We start from the raw sequence: 11,146 nt of genomic DNA, 5'->3' as shown, positions 1-11,146 counted from the left end.
ACCCTCTCAAATTGCACTGCCGCATGCAGCGTGTGCACACGGCGCCACGTCAGTCACCCCCCCCCCCCCCCCAACTTCCCAATAGGACAGTGTAGCTCAATGAAAAGAGCGCAGGGTCTTGCCCTGAGAATGTTGGTTCGACTTCAACCGCTGTCATTCTGGTTTTATATTGTTGTTTGCCTGGATTCTTAACTACCTCGAGTACGTCCTGTGTGTATCCAGGGGCGGGATCCCTAATTGCTGCGGTCTAAAGCAGGCGCTAAAGCGCTCAACCTTGCTGTTCAGGACTCCCGCACGATGGAGAGAGCGGAGGTGCTTAAAGACGGCAACTGACCCGCGCAATGTGATCTTCCACTCGGCTAAAAATGCAAGGACTGCTTCCTCCGCCCGTTTGGCCAAGTCGAGAACCTGATCGCGGTAGCCATGCGCTGTCGTGTCCAGCTCGAAGCCGTCGTCCAAGAAGGGTTTCTTGAAGGCCGCAAGCAGCTTGGCGTCCGACTTCCGCTGCTTTGAGATGGGTGCTTGCCACATCCTTGGCTCTTGCGCGTACCAAGCGAGCTACGTAGCATGAAGGTGAGTGACTGAAGATCTGCGTTGCTTCTTCTTGGGTTCACTGGTAGCTTCTTCTGCAGTGTGTATGTGGTGGCGCTTGTGTGAGGCTTCATAGGATCGTTGTTCAGCTTGGCCTCGAGAGCGTCCATGCGCTGATCTTGGCATTGAGTGTGCTCGATTAAATGGTTAATTACAGCGGCTTGGTGTCGAATTGTCTTCTGGTCGCTGGTGTCTTCGGTTAGCTTGCCGTCTTGCGAGGTTGGTTGTGCTTTGGTGTCGCTGCTTGATTCGTTGCAGGGTGATGCTACGGATACCAAGTGCGACGACAATCCGAGCAATTCTGCGATGGAGCAGCCACTGTGAAGGACGCATGCTTCGATGCGCTTGACGGCTGGGGCTTCAGGGCTCAGCTCCTTCAGCAAGGGATAGTGGCGGAGCACACACGCGGTAAGAACATCAAGAACGGATTGGTTGATATTGTGTCTTGTTGTCCCAAGGTCTTGGCAGGTAGCGAAGAGGATACGCTGAGCAGCTTCGACTTTGGTACGCGCCTGCGCGTCGAAGGACTTGAGCTTCTGGAGAAACACCGGTGCTTCAGCGTCGTGGCCGCTAAGTATCTTGCTGATCTTGGGATCCTCTGCGCATGTGTTGAAGATGTAGTTGAATCCTTTATTTGTTGTGGTCATGTTCCAGGCTCCGCGGTCGTAGATCCAGCGAGCCGTGAGCTGGCCACAAGTGTTTGCATACTGAGGGCCGCCGCGACGAAACGAGTGGGACGTCAGCGCAACCTCGACACCAGCCGGCTTGGCGATGCGGCCCAGTACGCGGTTCACATAGGCAAAGATAGTCGGGGTCGTGTGCAAGCCAGAAGTCGGAGCAGTCGCTTGCGTCGTCGTCGGATGGTCGAGCATCTCCAACAACGGCACGTCGGCGGCCAGCTCGATGGCTGATTGACTTGGCTGCTCGGGGAGGCTGTCTATAATGTTTACGGAGAGGCTACCTGGGTAAAAAGCGCCAGCGCGTCAGCGAGGAGGGGGCACGTGGCAAAGTCGTCAGGGAAGATCGACTGGCCCTGCTCTTCGGATGTCTTCATATGGATAAGGCGAACGAAGAAGAGTACCTTTCCCGCGTCGATGAACAAGTTCTGCTTCCGACGATGCGCAAGATCGGACGCTCGGCCGAACAGATACCACAGCAGGCATAGTAAGGCAGCGTCTTGATAGTCACTTGGACAACTAGCGTTAACATACAAATACATAAGCATTATTTTTAAATCACCCCTTGAGCACGGTGGGACTTTGGTGATGAAGCCACCACCATCTCGCTTCATACAAAGGTGGTCCTGTGCTTTCCCATTTTAAGCAACCGAGTCTCAATTGCGGGTCTGTGCCGAGGGAACTGTACGAGTAGCAATAGTTTAGCCGGCCGGTAGTATTGCATCGAAGTGTTTCGAGCCAACGGCGTGCCTTTTTTGCCCTCATTAAATGCAAGATACATACCAAACTTATTCATCACTGATACGAAACACTTTCCAGTCTTATCACGCTCAATGCAAGTTCGTACATACTCATCACTTACATTCTCAGATTTTAGAAATTTCTTAAAAGTTGCCACTGCTGTTGCCTCGGCTCTTTTGGTGTTTTCACACTCTAGTTCCGCTAAGCCCATTGCTCTTGTCGGATAAATACAAAATATGCAAGTGATACGATGTCGACTTGCCTAATTAGTGGCAATACACATTTTTTTCGTTTTGCTCCGACCCGATACGTCGGAATGGCTTGCTTACATGACTCACCTAACCCCGTACTGTCTTATTAGTCAAAAATACATATTACCGGGACGTGACTGGACAATTGTTTGCGCATTGATGATAATTGGCCTATTTATTCCATACCAAATTCAAGTTAGGTCGGATAGATAGCCATATTCAACCATGTCTCTCGTGACATTACGGTTTTCTACACACCCGTAACCCATCGCTGCGAAGTGGTTCTGTGTTATCTCTTTTGGCTCCATGGTCTTCCGTAGCTGGCGTCTCTTTCGTGGCTGGTAGCTAATTCGTGTTCCCAAGGGCTTACGTGGGCTTCACGGGTTATGTGGCTCATAGTCAGTCATGGTTTATGACCGGTACCCCCAACGATGGTGCTCTTCCGTGATTTGAGTACCCCCCCCGTAGTGGTGTGGTCCGATCGCCCGTGTATAGATCTCTGCTTGTGTGGCTCCATCGACCGCGTTATCGCGTTATCGTCCAATCGTGGTGCGGTTATGCTGTGTATGCTATCGTGGTCACGTAGTGTATCTGCGCTGCAGGTGCTATTGTGTTCTACAATGGCATTGTGCTCCACAAAATGCAATCGTGCTCGCGTAGTGTATCTGCGTTGCCTGTGTTATCGTGTTCTACAATGACATCGTGCTCCACGATGTGCAATCGTGGTCACCCCAAGCATCCCCCGTGAATTTCGCGGCTGGTCCGCCGTCCCTGCCATCGTGTTCTAATGTGGTGTTGTCCTTCGTGGATCGGTAAGCTCAGGCTCTATACTGGTATTGTTCTCCGTGGCCCGGTGATTTCCCGTCTATAGCTCCGCGCTGCGTTTCCCCATGGTTTAGTGGCACAGTCCATGTTATTTTGTGGTATCGCGATTGGACTGTCGTCCGTGCGATCATTAGCTACCGTATTATCATGCTCCGGGACTCGGTGAGCTCTGATTCTACCCTAATATCGTGTTCCAATGCTCGATGATCTTCCATTTATGGTATCCCTCGGCTTCGTGTTTGGTTCGTCGACCGTGCTCCGTTGCTTTACCGTGGTGGTATGGAATAATTCCTTTTCGTTCACTCTACGTGCTATTCCGTGGCTTAGAACGTGTGTGCTCTTCCGTGACACGTGTTTCTTCGCATGTGGGGTGGCATTTTTTCAGACTACCTCCTAAGCATCCTCGAAACCTCGGACTATCTGTGTATGTGTGTCTTGCTAGCTACTAATGCAGACTAACATGCATACACGCAGCGTGTAACGGTGTTACATGGAGTGGAACCCACAGGTACCCGGAGAGCTAACAAACTCTCAGTACATGAGTCGGAGAGTTAACAAGGTCTCTCAGTACGTTGGCTGAAAGCCACACGTCATGCATTTGATTAGGTTTGAATATGCTAGATAGTTAAACAGATACATTTACCCATATGCGGCTTGGCCGCAATAGTAGTAAGTAAAACACTTCTGGTTTTGAAGCCTAACGCTAAAGTTTTAACTTTGAGCCCTGGTTGTGGGCTCTGAATGTCCTTTGGATAAGGAACCTAGCATTATTGACTCTTTGAGTCAAACGTCTTCCTCTGACGCTAAGGCTACGGCAGCCCCGCTGCACAGCGTACCTTGGTTATCGTGGCGGTCGGCGGCTTCCGTTTTGAAAATGGCAAAAGTGAATTGGAGCAGTTCATTTAAGTACGATATGTAGACCGCATACATTTTGTAATCCACATAAAACGATTTTAGCGAATCGACGCCGGCTTTGCAGCCAGTAGAACGCGCGTATTTGAGTTACATTAATTTACCTTAGCCGCGGACGGACTAACAAACAACACGCTCCACTAGAGAGGGGGGGGGGGGTAGACTAGCCGGCCGCCGCCGCTACGCGGCGGAGTGGCATTGTTTGTTGGAGATGAGGTTGCCGCAAATTTAAGCGCGTCTTGGCGTCGCGTGCTTTGTGAGCGTCGTTCACCCCAGTACATCGTGGCTTCGTGTACTTAACCACTTATATTTCCGTAAACGCATGCGGCCCCGTACAATATCGTGGATTCAAACGCTTCCGTAATCCCGTACTACAGGTTTGTCTCCTTGTTCTTCTTGGTTCTTGAGGCTCCTTCTTACCCGTGGCTCATACGGGTTTGTGGTTAGGTACTCTTTTTTACTATTCCGTGGTCTTCTCTAGTACGGCTCTCGTTCGTGGCTGCTAGCTACTCCGTGCTTTCAATAGGTTTTCTGGGACCCGCACGTTTCATCGTCCATTCTTTCGTGGCTCCCCATTACCAGTACTCTCACTGAAGGTGCCCTTTCGTGGGTTCGGCGTCTCCACCTTGTTGTATGGTTTCATTGCCCGCGTATCGTGCTCTCGTGGCGTGGCACCATCTGCCTTGTCGTGACGTAGCTCTGTCGTACGTGCTATCGTGATCTCATATGGTGTATCTGCTGCACGTTTACCGTGGTGTCATGCTCTGCGGTGTGTCTCCGTGTTAACATTATGTGGTCTGCATTGGCTCAGTCATCTTTCATCGTCCGTGGCCTTCCGTGATTCATGTTGTTCCTTCTATCACATTGTATGCTTATTCTGTCTCGGTGCTCCTATATACATAGTCTGATTCGGTGTTCCTCCGTGTTTCGTGGCCTTGTTTAATATCCGAAGACGATTTTTTTCCGGCGGTGGAGTGGTATGAAGCGTTATGTGCGGTGGGACGGTGGGGAGTCAAAATCGTTACGTTATAAAGGTTTTTAAAGAAATAATATTAGTAATAAATTGTGCATCTTTATCTATACTTGTAATATGTATTAGTATTAAAATTGTGCTTTTTCTATGGCTAATATAATATTTATGCTGAATAAAGATTGGAATAAAAAATATGAAGGAAATCTAGAATCTTGCAATAAATCTAATATACATGTGCTACGAAGCTTAAAACGTCATGTTTTTTTTAGTAAAATAGGACTATGCAAGACTCGCCGGGGCCCAAACTTTTTTAAACAGCTTGCGTGACAATATATTACGTGTGTGCTGATCAACGCCGCCTACTAATGCTAACTAATGCGCACACAGGCAGCGCCCTATGCGTGTCGTTATTTGAAAATGGGGTAAAATGAGATTTGAACGGTGCTTTTAAGTACGAAGTGTGTAGACCGCATGCTGTGGCTACACAACATAATGTAAATAGAGAGGTTGTGCTGCTGTTATATAACAGTGAGTTTGCCTTGTGAGCTGCTATGACTTAGGGGTAAGAGATTCACTGTCAAAACTGGTGAAGATAAAGCACAGTGATGCCTTGCTCACTGTACACGCAAAGTACAGACCATTCACTGGCCCACGGACAGTAGCAGAAGCAAAAACGCCTTGATCTGACGCAGCGCCATGGACGCAGGAGCAAGCGCGCTCACTGACGAAGCTCTAGAAGCAACAGATAAAGATTGCGCTCCTGGGGGGGGGACGTCGCGGACACCGATACAGCTGACGGAGCTCCTGGCGACGCGGCTGATGACTCCGCGCAGAAAAAGAGAAAGAAGGCCTTTCGCTTCCTTCCCTCCAGCGACGTCATTCTGTTAAAGGAGGTGATCAAGCATACGCCATGGGCTGCTGGGCACGGCAAAACAGATGCAGCATGGGGCAAGGTCGCCAGTGGGATGAAAGCAGCTCTGCCACTGTGCACTGCCGACGGCAAAGCGTGTCGTCGTCGGTTTTACACGCTCATGGAAGTATTCAAGCGAGAGGAGTTGGAGTCGTTAAGGGCATCAGGTACAACAGAAGACTACGAAGAACGAGAGCAGCTACTTACAGACTGTTTTGAACTGGTACGATGTAATGTTGTGTTTCTTAATCTGCGTAAAGCTAAGTCATTCTCTTTCTTATATGTAGACAGAGGGACATGCACAACAAAAGGCAGACAAAACTGAAAAAGAAAAACGAGATGATGAGCGCCGTGAAGCTGCGTCTGCTGACATAGTTCGTAGCGCCATGCAAGGCATGCGTAACAAACGATCTCTCAGCTCAGACACGGAGCTAGCTACGCCACCTTCAACCAAAAAAAAAGCGGTCAAGTACGGATGCATTACTAGGTTTCCTCGAGGACCGCGCTTCATCGCGCAGCAATAGACACTCGTTGACAGAGCGGCAACTACAATTGACGAACGACGCCTCGCGCTTGAAGAGCAGCGACAACAGCAAGACAAGGACAAAACAGACAGAATGCTAGCGATGATGTCATCGCAGATGAGTCTTATGGTTCAGTTGATAGAAAAAATATCCAAATAAAAAGTTGAGCTGCTTATTGAAGTCCTAAGTACTGTTCAACTGTTGGTGGTGTCATTGCACAGAATGAAGAGGTCTGGCTGTCACGCAGGCAAGTGTGTACGTTTGTCAAAAACGCACCAGCGACGTACATCTTCCAATACGTTGCAGATAGAGCTTTTGATTTTTGGCAAAATCAACGAAAGCCCAGTAGCAAATAATTTTACCAAAGCCCCATTCAACGCTTACTCGAGCCGAGCTCATGCGCGCGTTAAGCTCTTGTTCGTCTGCCGATAAACGTGCGCCTTTAAAGGGTGCAATAATGTGCTCTTGTCTACCGTAAGCAGGATCGCCATAGAAAACAAAATGTCATCAGCACGAAGAGATTCAGCGGCCACCTCAAGCAATTTACTCTCATGAAGTATAAAAGTGTCGTGGCACGTGCCAGCATAAGGTCCGCTTAGATGAATTATGATGCCATCAGGAGCTATCACGGACTGATACTTTAGTGCGTGTTTTCTCTACGACAACAAACGAGTATTGGTTCCAAAGCTGAACATTCACATCTAGAAAGTATCTGACCTTGTGTCCGTTGTACATGTAGCGCTGATTACGTGTGGGACGACAGGATCCTTGTACTGTGCCATCTATAAACCCGACGCAAGTTTGTAGAGGGGCTCCTTTAGCATGCACGGCCTCGGCGTACGCCGAAAGTGTGTCAGCATTTAGTCGTGAGTGGTCGAATTCTAGGATATAGTTGAATTTGTCGTAAATAAAGTCAAGAACGGCATTAGAAATGGACGAAATTGCAGTGGTATCACGTCCGAATAGGTCTTCTAAGTCGCCGAGCCGTACTGGGTAAGCCATTCGCCGTAGGAAGATATATAGCGCTTCAAGCGCTGCAACTTTATATCGCTGTGTAGTAGGGAAAGGCTCAGGTAAACAAAAAAGCTGTACAAGCAGCATAATTTCCTCCTTGTCCAATTGGAACTTCTCGCGCCGGACTGGATCAGTCTGAGATCGTTCAAAATTGAACCGGGAACGTGAAGGTCGATTGGCTTCGCGCATGAGGAGCACAGCGAGCACAACATCATCTTCTTCAGAGCTACTGCTCTCACTGTCCATTTCTTCCTGTTATTTTTGAAGGTGACAGCAGCGCAAGGTTTTTCTAACGAACATTCCCCTTCAAATCGGATATCTCCTCACTGGGCAATTTCGCTGTTTTGTAACAGTTGCACAATCTCTCTAATGTTGGCAAATCAACGCCGCCTTCGCTGCGCTTGGCAGACAGTAGAACGCACCTACAGAAATTCTATCGTAGCATGCACCTTATATACTCCTCTATATCGGATCAGAAGGTACCTCGGACAAAAAATCACAAGATCGCTGTGATTTGCCTACGAAAATATATTAGACGGCCTCATACGGGGGGGGGGGTTCTGTACTATAATAGCGTGAAGGTTGTTAGCCCTGGCCAGTTACGGACGGACTGAGCTTTAAAGCTCGCTGAAATTTAATATCCAGGATATATTAAATTTCAGAAAATTGACTTTGTAGTTCTTCACCCAAAATGACTTCAGAATTTAGGTTGATAGCCGTAAAATTGGATTAGAGAGGAAGAGGAACCGATTTATTGACTAAGTCACCCCCATTTCAGCTCTTGCGTTTGTTGCTCTCCGGATTATCCCTCCTCATACATTTGATATAGTGCCGCCAAAGTGCCTAAGTCTATATGTGTCTGGTCCGATGCGTGTCGGATAGAAATGTGCGAGGGCTTAAAGCAATGCAGAGATAGCTGGGAGAGGAACTTATCAAGCAAGTATGGGGCAAGTGTTCTTGCTTCACGAGAACGTGTTCCACAATGGTTTGTAAGTACTAGCCGAGCGCAGCCGCTACGCGGCGGTAGTCTAGCTTTAGTCCTATTTGTTTAGCTATTCGGAGAGCAGCCATTGCCTTTCCGCCTCCGCTTTGTTTCGGCGGGACAAATTACTCCACAAAAAAGGAAACTAGCTAAGTATATGGTATGGACTTTTTCATTTCATTAATCTGGATATAATTTAGATTACCAGGCACGAAGTGATTTTTAGCAGTCTCGATAAAAAATGAATTGACTTTGGAATTCGTAAGTCCCAGTCACCGACGATTAAATGAATGTCTCTGATTGGTTATTATTCTAAAAATGCCACTGACAGCTCCATTGGCAAAATCACCAAGAAGTCAACGGAGCAATTCATGTAAGCGTGATCTAGCCGGTGCTGTGTATGTACTTACGGACTATCTAAGCTCCCTTGCATGCTCTACAGATTCAGTCAGCGACTAAGGCGTGGCCAGCAGGCCAGCAATAAGTAATGGTAATCTTACACTACTTGGACATGAACTTCAGATAGGTCTATCGTGCCTACGAAATTGGTATCATTAACAGCTCCGTATGCGTTTCCACTGATGCAGCGTGCCGAGCACTCGACGCTTCACTGTCGCAGTCACAGGCAGCCTTAGACCTTTTGCGTGCCTTATAGGGAAGGGTACGTGTGGGGTTATCAGCTTCGCGAATCAGCCTCAACACCGTGGTAAGCTTTATCTGGGTACTACGGCGCTTACGCTTGCTTGGCTTCAATTTTAACGTGTTGAATCCCATGTTAAACAGTTCAATGGAGTGGGCTTGGTCACGGATAGTTGGCATCGGTGCATCTACCTCTGCCTCAATGCCAGAAATAATATGCCTCATGAATATTGACCATTCTGAAAGCGTTGCCTTTTTCTTTGGTGTATCCAGATCAGCAGATGAAATAGTCCGATAGGGTGGATACTCACGCCGGTCATCACCAAACCACCATAGTTGCCATGCACCCAGCGGATCGATGCTCGGAAATTCAAAGGTTTTCGGCAATTTGTGAAACTTCCCGCCCCAGGAATAACAGACGCGCGTTGGTTTTGGTGCTACCTGGGCAGAATCGCCTGGCTGTGAACGTTGGAGCCCTACATCTTGTAATAGCGCTCTGATTTCGTCTCGAAGAAGGTCCCGGGTAATATTTCCAGCGGCCACGCCTTTCCGTTCTAGGACTTCTTCCATCCGCTGCTTTAGCATACCGGGAAGCGCGTCGATCGATTTTTGCTGAATTTCCAACTTCATGTACAGATTAATATGCGGTGGTATTCCCGTTGCTTCAATCCATTGTGACTCGCCACTTTCTAGTTGTAATCTCAAGTCGTGGAGAATAGTCTGATTCGTGAAAATAGCCGACGAGAAGAGAGGGTGGTTGATAGGGAGACTATCCAGCAAAAACTCCGAGTGATGTACTAGTGATGCAAGACACAACTCCAGAATCCCAACCAAATTCGTCTCGTTAGCGAGCCGTGGGAACATAACAGCTACGCTTGACCTGATAACTGCGTCGGAATTGCTGACAAAATGTGGTGGCAAGACTGCAAATTTGGAGTCATGTACAGGTAGTCCTGCTACCACACGCCCTAAAAACTGGTCACCAGCCGCCTCGTAACGAAAGTATCTATCTTGTACTCCACCAAGGGACCAGCCGCACCTTAAGCACACACTTACAATAGACGGCCCACTTGTACTTCCTCCGCAAGCATATGTGGCTACTCCTTTCCTCACCGAGTGGGTTCCGTAGCATTTAGTAGCACACTGTTTCTCGAGAAGGCTGCTTAACGCCTTACCGAATCTAACCTTTGGGTCAGATCCTGGAAACAAAGCTCCAGGCTCTAATCGTGGATTACAGGCCAAATAAACTCCTAGTGCTGTCACCCAACACGTCGATGGGCTAATCGGGTTTGCGTAAAGATGACGAGGATCACGCGGCCCGGAACCTTCTTGATTCGTTTTTGTCTTGTAAAATATAGCTCCGATGCTGTCATCTTTTGCCACTAAGTGGAGGGTCTGTAGCGTTTGGACAGACACAGATCGGCACATTAAATTCCATTGTGAAGTCAAAAAGAGATGAGAGAATCCACTATCATTGCGCTTGAGTGTAGCCTTACACAGTGACTTGTATAACGAATACGTCAGCGGCTGCTTGCCAGAAATTTTAGGCGAGCTATTCTGGTTCAATTCAGCCTCCATTCTCTTGATGCCTGAGAAAAGCTGCTTCATGTCATCTCCGTATTCAACAGGAACTGGAATGCGCTTCAAGCGGTAAAGGTCCTTTATCGCACTCCGATATCCGCTTAGCGTTGCCGACTGAGCTCGGACTCGCTTGTACGACAAAAACTTTTCAAAAACCGCTGGTGTGAACTGGGCAAGGTCAAGATCACCGCTTGTGTCAAAATACCGATCTGTTCCAGGGTCAACTTTGGCTAGCTCTTGTCGAATCCATTTCTTTATCCCGTTAATATTACCCGCGTACTTTTTTCTCGTGTCTCGCGAAATACAAGCGTCGCGAATAGCCTTGACATCAGCCTCCAATGATGTAGTATCTGGCAATCTTTCGTCGCTCATGTTGCGTTTTCGATGTCAAGTACGATTAGATTCGTCTCGGCATTTTGACCAATGAAAACTGCACGTACTCGTAGGCATTCGACGCTTACGGATTCACGGACAGACCCGATCCTTGATTCTCTCCATAGAAGAATTTAGTGACTGCTGGGCATGG

The sequence above is a fragment of the Phytophthora infestans genome, genomic scaffold (genome assembly GCF_000142945.1).
Source record: "Phytophthora infestans T30-4 supercont1.27 genomic scaffold, whole genome shotgun sequence".
NCBI lineage: Eukaryota > Oomycota > Peronosporomycetes > Peronosporales > Peronosporaceae > Phytophthora > Phytophthora infestans.
Note: the sequence above shows the minus strand (reverse complement) of the source record.